This window comes from Eschrichtius robustus, unplaced genomic scaffold (assembly GCF_028021215.1).
Source record: "Eschrichtius robustus isolate mEscRob2 unplaced genomic scaffold, mEscRob2.pri scaffold_201, whole genome shotgun sequence".
Taxonomy (NCBI): Eukaryota; Metazoa; Chordata; class Mammalia; order Artiodactyla; family Eschrichtiidae; genus Eschrichtius; species Eschrichtius robustus.
Genome location: NW_027175210.1, coordinates 799,362 through 812,354, shown reverse-complemented (window position 1 = coordinate 812,354; position 12,993 = coordinate 799,362). Strand labels below are relative to the sequence as shown.

Genomic DNA, 12,993 nt, shown 5'->3' with positions numbered 1-12,993 from the left:
ATTTTACGTACACTCACATGCCCCCAGTGTTTTTTTTTTTTTCTTTGTTTTTTTTTTGTAAAAAATATATTTTCCATTTTAACCATTTAAAGTCTGCAGTTGACTAACATTAAGTACCGCTTCCCTGCCTGACCCCAACTTACCCCACTCACCTGGAGCTGCCAGTAGGCCCAGAGGACACAAGCCCAGTCATGCTGCCCTTCCTTGGAACTCCCAACATCATCCAACCTCACCATGACGCCACTATTAGTGCCCCTCATTGTAGCAAAAAGAACTCCGGACACTGAGAGACTCTAGTGAAGAGGGCAGCTGCCCCCAGGCTTGTTGTTGTTCTTGGGACAAGGAAGCAGTGCCTTGGGACCTGCAGTCACCCAGGGGCCCCAGGAGGTACAGTGCTGGTGTCCTGAGGGCGTATTCTGCTGAGGTCCCCGCCAGGCCCCTATGGAGGAGAACCAGTGAACACTTGTGGACATCTCTTGTCATTCTTTTCTTCCTTCCTTCTTTTCTTTCTCTTTTTCTCTTTCCACCCGGAAGAGGAAAAGCTTGACAAGGAAAAAATAAATGACTTTCTAGACCATCCATATTTCAGGGCTGCCTCATGGACCTGTCCTTATTTGCTCAATAAAAACCCTCTGAGGAACTAAGATGTACTACGTGTTCCATGCACACTCACCTGTGTGCCTGCCCCGCACAGTCCTCCACCTTCCCTTCCCTCTTCCAACACTTCACTCCCCTGTGGGGGCTTATGCAAGGGCAAAGATTGCTGTGAGTTCCAATATGATGTCTGCCTCACCCCCTTCATGACTGTCTTGCTGACTCAATAGCCTGTGTTCTGGCTGCTCGGGACCCCTCATCTGCCCGCTGCTCAGGGACACTGCTCATCGTTAGCAACACCCACCTGTATTCCTCACTGTTCAGGCCGTGGGAAATCGGCTGTCCTGACCTGGGACAGCTTTAAATATAAGAAGTTTCTACCCTCTACCGCTGGGGTCAGAAGCCTAGGTGTGTGGTCCAAGGCTCTCAGAGGTGTTTTGCATCCTCCCAGACTCTACTCTCACCTCCCTAAGAAAGTCAACTACCAGGACACCTCCAACCAACACCCTCCATTAGATGCTGAGCTGTCAATATTTCCAGCCCAGAAAGACCACAGCCTGTGCTTTGCAACACGGAAAACCCTCCCCTCTACCTCCAGTCCATCCAAGTCGCCCCCTGTTCCTCAGCTCGCACAGCCCACAGACGGTTGCTGAGTCTGTTCAGCAGGCGAGGGCCCATAAGTGTCAGGTCCTGAGTCTCTTCCAGCCACCATGTTCCACCCAACCCTACCTGATGAGTCCACGGTCCTCTGGGAGTGCAGGGGACCCTCCCATGTGCCTCTTCTGGCACTGTTGCTGGATCTCCTTCCTCCTTAAATCAGGGCAAGGAGCTTGGTTTCTCTGAGCCTGTGAGCAGGGAAGGGTAGGAGGGGACGAGTGGCCTAGAGATTCCAGTCCATTCTGCATCCTGTGGGCCCATAACCCTGGTGGGTGGAAGCAGAGGGTGTAATGGGACAGAGAGGCTCTTGGCCTGCTTAGTGGCTCGGGATTTAGGGCACATTCAAGTGGAGGATGAACCTACTGGAGAATGTTGGTCAACAAACAGTTTCTGCATGTGTAGGAGCTGAACCAGTTCACCAAGCTCTTTCAAAACTAACATCCATTTATAAACACACTTCTGGTAACAGGGGAAGGGCAGACGATGTTCCAGGAAACTCCTCCCTAACCTCCTGGGAACATTCTGACAGGGTCTTTGAATATGCAACAAAAGTCTGCTTTGGTTAAGAAGACATTGGATGATTTGAAGGTACATTTTGGAAATGTAGAAAACTACAGTAATTCATAATTTAAATCCTATTTTATGATTTAGAATCTACTTTACTTAGATGACTGATAAATTGTTTAATGAAGGCATTGGTAAAAATGAAAGCTGAGAGCTAAACAGTTTTAACATTACTTTCTATTTTCATAATTTTTATGTTATAGTCTAAAACTGTGGCATGCTTAACTATTTGTCCATCTATCTCTCCTTCTCCCTCTCTCCGTAGTTTTAAGATGTTTGTCACTACTTGGTAGGTGCCAATGCTTCTGCAACACGCACACTTCATTGTGTAGGAGAAGTGGTAACGTTTGTTCACGGGAGTGTAAGTGAGGAGGTGATGCGCGGGTGGGCTGGGCCACTGCAATGTGCTGAAAGAAGGGCAGGCATTGTCCAGGGGGGCTGTGCCCTGGCCCCTAGGCCCCTGCTTTTATCCAGACATCTGGGGCACCCTGATTCACTCTTGGTCCAGTAAACAGGGGGCCTAGAAAAGCGCTGAGAGCAGCCCTGGCCAGGAGCCCTTCAGGTACTTCTCTCCATTTACATCGTGGGCACAGAGTTCTCTCAAAGATATTCAAAGTTCTCAGTTCTTCTCATTTCTATAATCTTCGCTTTTCTTCTTGCCAAGGATGTCACTAACTAAATCAGCCTATGTATGATTAATATGAACATATATTATTGATATATTAATAAATAGTATTATATTAAAATAATATTAGTATATAATATTTAACATTTTGTTTACATTATATGTACATATATTTATGTAGTATTCTTTTATTATAATAAATTAAATTAATAAATATAAATAAGCTATTAATATGAACATATATTACACCTGCGAGTCAGGATTTGCCTCCTGGGTGCTCAACTCTGCCCACTGAGCCACACTGTTTGCCTGAAAAAATGAAGACTTCAGGACAAAGTGAAAGGTGAGGGGGAGGCGGGCAGAGAAGACCCAACCTGCAATCACAGTGAAGAATGAGGTGTGTTCTCAAAACCAGCTTGAAGAGCACACTCTTAGTGAAGTGAGTGGATGCAAACACCGTTGCCCATCCCCTGCGCCCCATCTGGAGTGGGGGGGGGAGCAAGTGTCCTCCAGGCATTTCTTCTCCGGCTCCTCCCACCGGACCCCCTCTCCTCCCCAGTCTCTGCTGTGACACTTGTGTTTTGCCACCTGGAGGTGAATTTACCCCTCTCCCACTCTTCTCCTCCCTCCTGTCTCTCGTTTCTTTCCTTTCCTTGAGGCTCTCAGGCCTGCTATCAGCCAGACTGGGGTCCACAGCCAGTCATAAGCACCTTCCCTGCAGCCAGCGTGCTGTCCTTGCCCCATCTTCCTCCTTTCAGAGCTGGGATACCTGGGTACCTGCTGTCCCTGGAGACTTTCCCTGCTGTTAGTCTCCCCCCGCCAGGTGCTCGGATGTGCAGGACAACTAAAGGCCCCTCTGACTTTCCCCAGCTGTGCATGCTAGCACCGATTGGAGGTTGCTAAGGCTTGCCATCTAAGCACAGGCTGTGCGTTGGTTTAAGATATAGCCCAAAAATACAATAAGAAAAAAACTCCCCTGATAAGATTGGCATGACTAAATATATTCAGAACTTCATTGAGCCTATTCTCATACACTCAATTTACTACAGGTTTAGAGGTTTCTAACTTCTACTCAGATTTGCAAAGATTGGTCACTGGGAAATTTATTAGCTGTCATTGTTTTCCAGATGGCAGAGTAAACATGGCCTAAAGGTAGAAACACCTGCAAAATACCTAATATGGTCAAAATTGTGTGACTACTTTTACAATGTTATTGTTTAACCATCCAGACAAATGAGAAATGCCAGAAAAAAGTCAAATATAGATGTGTTTTCGTTCAGCCAAAAAGATGACAGTGAAAGGTGAGGTGAGGAAGCTGGCCCAGCGTGGGTGGCGGGACCAGGCTGTTGAGACCTTATGCAGGCAGCTGTGGTGGCAGCTCTAACACGTCCTCCACGGGGCTGGTCTCTCAGCCCCCCAGACGGGCAGCTTTTCTTGGTAAACTCAGTGTCATGATATCAGCCATTCATCAGGCACTTCTTTGGCTTCACACGTGGGCAGGACCCTTGTAGCTTCAAGGTTTACAAATTAGAGCCTCTGCAGTCACTAGTCTGTGCTCTGTGCTCTCCTCAACTGAGGCTTCTTCTGGTGTCTATCACAGCACCTATACCATGTCCTGAGTGTCCAGGCTTACAGCGGTGTTGCTTGAGACTGGGCTGTGACATTTCTGTATCTAGCATGTAGCAGGCAGTGCATTAATATTTATTGGGGACAAGGAGGCTAAACTGCACAAGCATCTACTCCTAAGCTGATTCACACAGCTTGTGACTGCAGCTGAGCTCCAGAGATCTCACTGCCTGTGCTGGGTGCTAAAGCTCTCACAGCTTGTTTCATCTGCATGTTCTTTTCCCCCTGATAATATGACCCTTTTAGCTTCTCCTCTCCTCCTCCAGGTGTGCATAGACCAAGTGGGAAGGACCAAAGTTGTTCCAGTCTTGTGTCAGGCTGTTAAACTCAACTACACTGAAAGCTCATGAGATGTACAGTATCACGTGGGGGTGACTTTCAACAAGAGTTGTCACAATGCCACTAACCTCAACAAGCTTATTCACTTTTTGTATAAAGGTTTTAGTCCAATACTCTGCTCAAAAAGTGCAGAATGCACATTGTGTGATGTTTAAGCCCTTTGCTCTTGCTCTAGGGCAAGATTTCTCAACCTGGGGATTAAAGACATTCTGAGCTGGATAACTTTTTGCTGTGGGAGCTGTCCTGTGAGTTCTGGGATGTTGAGCAGCACCCCTGGCCTCTACCCACTAGCATCTCCTCCTGCGTTGCAACCCAAAGTGTCTCTGGATGTAGCCACTTGTCCTCTGGGGATGGGGGATTGGGGAAAAATTGCCCCAGCTGAAAATTTGTTCTCAAGTGGCACCAATAGATTGCAAGGAGAACCAAAACAACAGCTACAAAAACAACAACAACAAATGACTCACCAAGACTTGCCAAGTGATGGAATTATGAAAAACTAAAGAATAGGCTTTCATTGTGTAGTAGCTTCAGGCTATTTTTGGATCCTTCTGTGCAGATCGGACTCGAAGTCCTCCATCCCTTAGTGGTATTTGGCCCAAGGCCCCAAGATGCCTTTACCTAAAGTGTGTTTAATGCCACGCTTGTTTAATATATTCCCCCAGATCTGCCCCTCTGTATGCATGCATCAACAGCGTGTATCTACTTAGATTATACAATGTGAGAAAACAGAATCCTCATTATTTCAATAGCCTTCAGGGTAACAACTCACAAATGAACCTAAACTAATTTTACTGATTATAGTGAGATTTGCTACCAGAATATGTAGTAAATATTAGGAAACAATCTATTTTACAGTAATAATTCCAAATGAAGTTAAAGAAACTTAATCACCATGACTGTTTACCACCAGAATCAGGTAGTGTAGCATGTTAGGTGGTGCAGCAATGGGAAGATGATAAGCCAAATATCTCTAACATGTTCCCCACTTACTCATCTCTAAAATATGGGGCACCACTCAGGGTGCACACGGATGTGCCAAACACAGCTCTGGCCCAGAAAACACTCACTGCCCAGCTGCTGGAGGCCATCAACACGTAACTTCCAGCCAAGATCCCCTCAGGCAGCCTCAGCCATGCATGGGTCCCTCTCAGTGCTGCCACGCCCAATGGTCAAGTGTAGAGGTGCACTTACAACACCTGTGATGGCCTCATATGCTTCAGAGCCCCCATGGGCTGAGCCAAGGCTTCTTCAGGGCTGGACACCCGCTCAACTATGCCATCTGGCCAATCCTGCTCCCTCTCTGCCCTGTCACAGAGGTTGACACCTAATTTGCACCCTGCTTGCCAAAATCAATCTTAACATTCCCTTCCAGAGAAACTGACTTATGATGGGGGGAAAGCAGTGATGAGAGGGATTTGGGAGCTAGACTGCTCCGCAGTTGGCAGTAACAAGGACCCCTCCACGGGCTAGGTGGAGTACCCATAGTGTCTGAAATAGGTGATGGTCCAGGTGTGCAAACTCTCACAGGTGAGAGGGTAGTAATTGCTAGTCACCATCGAAACCAGCAGAGGAGCTTCCGGGTAGAAAGAAAGCAGAGAAAGCTGAAACCCCTATCCAGACCCAGGATTTTGATAAAAGATATTTTCACATATTGAAGTATGGGGAAGTCGTCTGGCTTATACTTGAGTTAACTTGAATGTTACGTGTACTAGAACAGCCTGCGTGTGGCCTATCAAACATACATTGTGCTTCTGCTTTAATTATTAAAGAAAAGAGTGCATTGACTAGAAGTAAAGAATGTCCACGTTAAAAATAAAGATGAAATGCCTCCCTTCCTGGGACGCCAATGCTGAAGCTCCTTCAATAATAAGCCTCACTTCCCAGGTGCCAAGGTCATGCTGACTTGCTCTGTATGGGCTGATCTGTTTTTTGTTTGTCTTGTTTTTGTTTTTGTTATTTTCCCTGAAACCTTAAAGGAATGTATCCCTGACGTGTTTAATGTTCTTTGTTCTGACAATATATAAAACTGTACTGAAAACCATGCTTCCCTGGGACAGTTCCTCAGAGCTATCTGAGGGGTTGTTTTCCAGGCTATAGTCCACAGTTTGGCTCAAATAAGATGCTTTTCTATTCCTATTATAGATTGTTTATTGATTACTTTCATCAACAATTTATGAGTTAAAGCAGCCAGGCTCCAAGTCCCAGACGAGGTTAGTCAGCCACCCACCAGATGTCTGCTAGCCCGTGGGAGGTTAGGGCCGCGATAGGGACCCTAACTTGGTAGTGGAATTCAGGAGGATGCCCCTGAGCGTTGAAGCCCACACTCTTCTGACCCCTGTGAGCCTGCAGAAATGGCCAACTGTCCCTCTGGAGACCAGGTGCCGCCCTTCCATTCTGTTCTTGCAACGAGAATGAGTGCTTCGTCTCTTCTTCCTGCTCAACTTCCACCCTTTCAGCTAGCAGCCCTGGGGAGAAACTGGTAACACCCAACAGCCCTCCAAATTCCCGCAGTGCTCATATGAATAGTTGGAGGAAGTAGCTGAAGGAGCAGAAGGAGTGAGATTTCCCTAGAGCCGGAAAAGTGCGGCCAGATGCGTCACTTGCGGGTAACGACCCCAGCTGCCACCGTCCCTTTGGCCTTCCAGGCGTAGGGGGTCTGCCGGATCCTTGCTAAGTCTATTTTTCCCCATTCTCGGCCCTTCCCTATCATCACCCCTTCACCTTGAATCATGTTCAAGAAATTTGATTAAAAAGAAAATGTGTTCAGCTACATCCAGTGGAAACCTTGCTATTAAGGGTACTAAGAACAAGTAGAACCTTTCCCAGGCATTGAACCATGGCTTCATCCAGTCGTGCCTAAGATGGAACCAGTTAAAAGAGTGGGATGCCACGGACAGATGGAAATCTTTACAATGACTGGAGAGTTACTCTATTTAGAAAAAGAGAAGGGTCGTTTGATCCAATCCCAAGGTTATTCCACACAAAAAGAGATAAAAAGACCCTTTTTCCACACCAGCAGGTGGGTAAAGGAGCCATCAAATTTGTACTCAGAGGAGTTGATATCACGTGTGTAGGTTTAACTTCTCCAGGAGCTAAGCTTTGCTCCACTGCAGCAGATAGGATTGTTGCAATTGAGGCAGAAGGGAAACAGCTTGCTCTGGGTGCTGCAGTCCTGAAGATGTCTGCAGATGATGCTGAGAAGGTCAACACAGCAACTGGCATTGAAACATGTATTATTTAAAAGATGGGCTGTGGCACGTAAAAGCATGTAAATAAGCCTTAGAAGGAATGCACTTGGGCTCCATATGGATGCGGTGCAATATCTGTGTTTGTGTGTGTGTGTGACAGCATGACGACAACACCCCTGTGATTATGCTGAATAAATTCAACACATGCAGAAAAGAGAACCAAACAAAAAAGCAAGTGTTGCCGCCTTGCTTGGAAACAGTGCAGACTAGCTGCCCCTGTGTCCTCTCCTGGCCATCAGGCTATAAATCTCCCGAAAGAGCTTCATGACCCAGGCAGTATGCTGCTGGGGCTGCGAGAAGACAGATGGGACTGAATTCTCAGTGTGTCAGCTGAGGTGCCCCCATGTGAGCGTTTGGACACAACCGAGCAGGGAAGAGTCCGGTGTAGGGGCGTTGAACTGGCTGGGGGGCTTCTCTCCCAGCATCCCTGCTGAGTCAGAGCCCCTCTCAGCCCTTCATGGTGGAGAAGAGAGACGAGGAGACACCTCAGCCACTACACACGGACAGGCAGCTCCCAGCTCCTGCGGACTTCCAAAGCCTCATGCTATGAACTGTCTTGTAATAACTTTGTTTTTGTCATTAATGTGCTAGATATTTTTACTAGGATTAATCTGAAAACCGGTTATTACCACCAATGTCAGTAATGGAATTAGCTGTGCTAGAGACAGCCTACAGTTTAACCTAAAGTTTACAACGAAGTTTTCGCCTCAAAGTTTTAATGATTTCAAGACGAGACTAGAATAAGACAAGACACCACAGAAACTGCTTGGTGAATGGGCTTTATATTCATTTTAAAGAAAATTGTCTCTGAAAACTTAGAAACGTTTAATTATGCATATTGTTATTAGCATGAAGGTGAGAGATCGAAATGAAATATGGACCTGGATATGCTTATAGCAGTATTATGTGGTTCTGTGGAAAGCTTTCTGCAGTGTTCTCAAATAACAGTGGAAAACCCCCAAACAGGAAATGGTGACACGTCAAAGTCATGCTGTTAAATGACAAAAGTAAGCTTCGAGGCAACACAGAGTATTTAAGACAAGTAAAAATGAAACTATATTATCTGTGAGTAAATAAAAATATATTTGAAAAAAATTTTTTTTTTAGTTGGAAGAATATATACAAATGAACCATGGATACCTTGATACAGGTGAACGAGAAATTGTACTTTTACTCTGAATTAACCAGTTTTGTGTGTGTGTGTGTACTTGGAACTCAGGATGAACTTGAACAAGAGTGTACACTGTTTGTATTTAAAAACACGTGCACACATGCACAAGTTTACATGTGATTACGTAGAAATGTCTTGTCATACAGCCTAGAGTCAAGTCAAATAGTAAGTTACGTGGAAGAGAATGGGTCTTTATTTAAGGAATAAATACAGAACACACTCGAAGGACAAATAATTAAACCCTTGCTGCACAGTAGTCACTAGAACATTCCTTGAGCACTCGCTGGGTTTAAACCAAGCTGGAAATCAGTTATTTGTCTAAAACAAGTGAGAATTTATGCCAGTTTCCTAGAAAATACATGTTTAATTAACTTGGCTGCCAGTAACTCTCCGGGGAAGTAAATGTACATTTTATTCTGAAAACCCGTTTGGGCCTGTTCTATCATGGATTGGTCTATGAAAAACAAAACTCCCAGATCAATATTTAAAAATACCATTTTTGCGTACCTGAAATCTTCCTCCTTCTTAGAGCTGTTTCTTTTTCTGTCATCTGTTCAACACAGTGTAAAGTAAATGCAGTCGAGTCCACAGCAAGAGCCGCTACTCAGGTGGCTCTGGGCTTTGGTCATCACTAGAGTTGAAATGGCAAAGAGCATGTTTGATGCAGAACCCTAAAGGCATTTTGCTACTGGATAATCTGGATCTACAGAAAGCACATGATAGCCTGATACTGTTTCCTACATCTGCCACAATTTAAAATAATTTTCTAATGTTTTATTTTCTGTAACCTGAGATTGGGGATGTTGGGGAGAGAGTATAAATATAACTATTTACATAACTCATTATTAATAGAGTATAATTAGAAAGTATAATTAGACGTGAGTCTAATTCACCTTCATATCCTAGTTCCTGTGGCTCTCAGTAGATAAGGCTCAGGTTACATTCCCGTCTCATTTCTACAGACTGGACAGTAGGTGGCACCTTCAGCCAGTTTAAAAAACAGTTCACTGGTTTGGTTTGTTGTTTTTTAACCAGTTTACCACACTTGGCCAGGAACCTAAACAGTTTGGTGCATAACTGCATTAAGTCCTGGCCATTGTCACGGGAGAGTAATTTTAGAAGAGCACAAAACCATTTAAATAGATCTTTATGAAGTATTTACAAATAACCACAGGAAGAGACTTTGCCTCTCGGTAGATCGAGATTATCCAATAATGAAATGCTTTTAGGGTTTTGTGTTATAAATACTCTTTGCCACTTTAATTTCTGGTAGTGATAAAAGTCTGCCTGTGACCAGCCTTAAACTAGTTTGTCCTTTGACCCAGGCCAGACACAGAGACTTTATATAGTTAGGTTTTCTTGTCTGGGAGAAAAAAAAAAACTTGACCTAGCTGCTCACAAGTGGAAAACAAAGTATTAGACCTTAAAATGTTCCAGTAGAGTGCAGGTCAAACACTCCTGATTCTAAAGACTTCATAGAATGTTTCTAAACCTTTTCAGCCACCAGTCGCTCTTGACTCTGAAAGCTTACTTTACTTCGTACTGTTCACAATGGAAATGTGTTGAAATCACTGCAGCTATATTCTCCTCCAATGCACAAGGATCTCTACAGACTAGGAACAGTGATAAAATATTCTGAAGGCATAAATCCAGGGCATTTAATTTTATTTGAACAAAAATCTATGCGCAAACACATTTTATACATGACTTCAGGGAGGCCACAGGCTCCCTGGGTTCCCTAAGCCCCTCAGATTAAGAGCTCCTGACCTGGGAGTGAAAGAAAACAAAGGCACCCCTACCACCCTCCCCATTCAGACCTCTAGTCTCACTTCAGCCACACCCGTGGGAAGGCAGGTGGGCGCTCAGCACACGTACTGTCCCAGCTGCAGGGCGGTCAGACGTGTTATACGAAGCAGATCCGCCGCACTGCACCTCGGCTTCCTACATCCTGCTGGCCCAGAAGGAGATTTAGAAAAAGCACAGAGGAGAACATCAACTCAGCAGAGCAGGCTGGAAGCACAAGGGAGTGGAGAAACAGGAAGCACAAATCAGCCCAGGGAATGACTGACTTCTGACGGTTTTGTTGACAACAGGTGTGGGTGAAGCCATCCTGCTCCCTGCTGATGGCATCTCTGTATCTGCAGGCACTTTCTCTTTGCCTCGCAATGAAATGCAACTGCTTGTCAGAAGGCCGATCTCTTCTGTCATCCATAGATCGTCTTCTCCCGGTTGTCACCCCTGTAACCCAGGACTGTATGCTGATTGTTTCATTGGTTGTTAACACTTCCATAAACGGAGATCTAACTGCCAAGAGTTCAAAATCCCAGTGGTCTGTGAGATCCCACCACAAATTCACTCTCCAGAGTCATTTCTGAAGTAGGTAAAAATGCCACAAACTCAGAATCGAAGATACTATTGTGGGAACATGAAATAAATTTAGAACCTTAGAAAGTCTAATTGTAAAGGCATTTGTTTTCCTTTAAAGTCTGATAAGAAAATGACCCTCTTGCTTATCTTGTCTAAAGAATAAAGATGGACAGGTACTTACTGAAGAAAAGCTACAAAATTTGAGACTGAAGAATGGAATTAAAAGAGAATGGTCTCATGCAGAATAACTACTCTGGGTTTGACAAGTTGAGAGGAAAAAGAAATGGATTCAAGAAAAGATCTTATTATTAGAACTGAGACCATATGCCATTTAGTCAAATTTCTTTTTCTGAAGGGCAGACCGCCTTGCACAGGCTTTTACAGACGCAAGGCTGCAACTATCTTCTCTGCTGATCTACAGAGGGGTCCACAGCCACCACTCCAGACCACCACATTGTGTAGCACTCGAGATGCTCAGGACACTGTCCTATGTATCCCTGGGGAGTGACTCCCAAAGGGTCCATCCACTGGGCCTAGTTCTACATGTTTCTAAATACCCTTTAAACCTCTGAAGAGAGCTCTCCTCTTTCCCACATGAAATATCCCCTCCCCTCCCGTGTCACATCTCCTCACTGTCAACATGGTTGCTGGTGTTACAATCAGTCTTAATATATGGTCTCCTGACTAATATTTCTTATTATAATAGAGTCAACGGTTTTATACAATATCTTACTGGCATTATTAATATGTCAGATGCAGAGAAAGAATTCAAGTCTTAAGGCAAATAATTGCCCTCCAGCCTTATGAATTATCTAAGTATTGTCTCAACTGATAATGAATGTACAGAGCCTTTTCATAGGGAAAAATGGGACAAAAGGTAAGAAAATTAGATCATGCTTAACCCATAAAATTAGCAGTGGTAGATGTTCTTTGAAAAGAAGAACACAAAGGATTATGAATCAGAAAACTGCTTCCAAAGTGAAAGAAAATAAGCAAAATCCACCAGAAAATTCTCATGAGTAGACATTTTAGAGAAGCTGGATAATCTTTCTGGTAAAACAAATTTGACTTTTATTCAGTTGGTAGAAATCGTGCTATAACTTTTAATCTTTAGAGGTTTAAAAAAAAATTTAATGTCCACATTTCTGAGAAGTTGATAATACGTGTACAAGGTTCAAGAACCTAAAAATATTAAATACTTTATATTGTATTCTGTCCCCTGCCCTTGCCTAGGACCCCCTGTCTTCAAAGTCAGCCACTGTGGTTGATTTCCCAGGTATCATTCCAGAGTGTCTTTTTATGTGAATACAAGCAAATGTGAATAGCTATTTTTCCTTCACTCCACATTTTAATACATAAATAGTTGTATAATGTTTCATTATATCTTCCTTATATTCAGTTGACAATATCTGGGGAAAAATGTTTGTATCAGGACGTGTTTCCTACAAAGCAGTCAACTGAGTCGATGATGTAGTATAATGAATGTTGCCAGTCCCCATTGGGATAAACACTAATATTCAACTATCTTTTGACATTACAAACAATGCTGCAATGCATAACTTTAGCCTATGTTATTCTACTGCTAAAATATGTATAGGATGGTTTCTAAAGGATTTGTAGCCTGAAGTATTTGTAACTGAAATAGCATTTGATAAGATGTTACCAGTAAGATAGCAGGTACTGAGTTTTTCTGAGGAACCTAGAAATGGTCATTTCTCTTTATTTTATTGTAAATTCACCCTCTCCTCTACCAGGTTTCTCCTCGATCTGTGTTTTAAAACATTTTCCAACCTCTTCTACCC

The 12,993-nt window shown here is 43.9% G+C and overlaps 1 pseudogene; it reads left to right on the top strand.

The window, feature by feature from the left end:
• The first annotated feature begins 7,134 nt into the window (after positions 1-7,134).
• Positions 7,135-7,681, top strand: LOC137757691 (malignant T-cell-amplified sequence 1-like; annotated as a pseudogene).
• Positions 7,682-12,993: the final 5,312 nt, after the last annotated feature.